The following is a 1,125-nucleotide window of genomic DNA, read 5'->3' as shown; positions in this document are numbered from 1 at the left end:
GGTTAAACAAGTGAATCACAGTAGGTTTTATTGAAGATTAGGATCATCTAATGACTAACCCGAGACGTAAAGAACACATAATAGGTAGGTGATAGTCATTAACTGATGCTATACGCCAGTTAGCACTACAGTGAGCAAAGTTTGCATGGTTCCATACGTAAAAAAAACATTTTTTAAGCTATGTTATGATGTTAAAATCTCTTTACTTACTAAAAATGCTATTTTAAACATTTTATTTTTTATTTTTTCACATCATGTGTTCATATTTTTTTTTACTACGTACCCTTTTGTTCACATCATTTTATTTACACTATTGTTTTCCGTTTAGTTCAACAAATATTGTTTTAAAACTGTTATCGCAACTGTAATGTTTTCCTACGCCATACTTAGCTTACATATAAAAAATCCTCAAATTCATATCATCTATGATGTTCTTTCCGTGCGAAATCCCGTTGAAAGGCACTGGATTTTAATCGAAAAGTACTTACTTTTTCGTCTGTATTTTGTACCAAAAGTAACTAATAATGCACATTAAAACGAGAAAACACTGGATTCTATAAGCAGATAGACACACACCGAAAACGCTTGATTTACTCATGAATTGTATAGTTATCTGATCACACAACTGTGATTAAACTATTCGTTTTGTACGTTTTCTACAATCAATTACTTTCTTGAATACGACTTTTATGATATATACTAGGAGAAAAGTATGAATTACGTGTTAAATATTATCTATAGTAAAGACCCAAAACATGACTATAATTATAGAGCTCAAATTCTACTTACTTCGCCACACAAATTAAATATAGGAAATGTAAAAATGTGTGTCGTTTACATGCAAGTAATTGTTGTATGATTTGTGGCAGTTATATATCAATACAAATATTACATAATTATCTTGGAAAAAGAGAACTCACTATCATGTTATCAAAATAACGTATTATTATAGAAAGTAACTCGAGAAGCACAAGTCAAATATATAAAATTAAAATGTTATCGAAGATCGAGTATTGATGAGAAACGTTACAATTGGAGCGTTTTTGAAGGCATTTTTATACGGAGAAAAATAAAAAAAAGATATGTATTATACATACAAAATGTGGATAATATAATAATAGTTTG

This window comes from Mizuhopecten yessoensis, unplaced genomic scaffold (genome assembly GCF_002113885.1).
Source record: "Mizuhopecten yessoensis strain PY_sf001 unplaced genomic scaffold, ASM211388v2 scaffold2329, whole genome shotgun sequence".
In the NCBI taxonomy this organism is placed as follows: domain Eukaryota; kingdom Metazoa; phylum Mollusca; class Bivalvia; order Pectinida; family Pectinidae; genus Mizuhopecten; species Mizuhopecten yessoensis.
The sequence above is the reverse complement of the archived record's forward strand: the minus strand, read 5'-3'. Positions refer to the sequence as shown.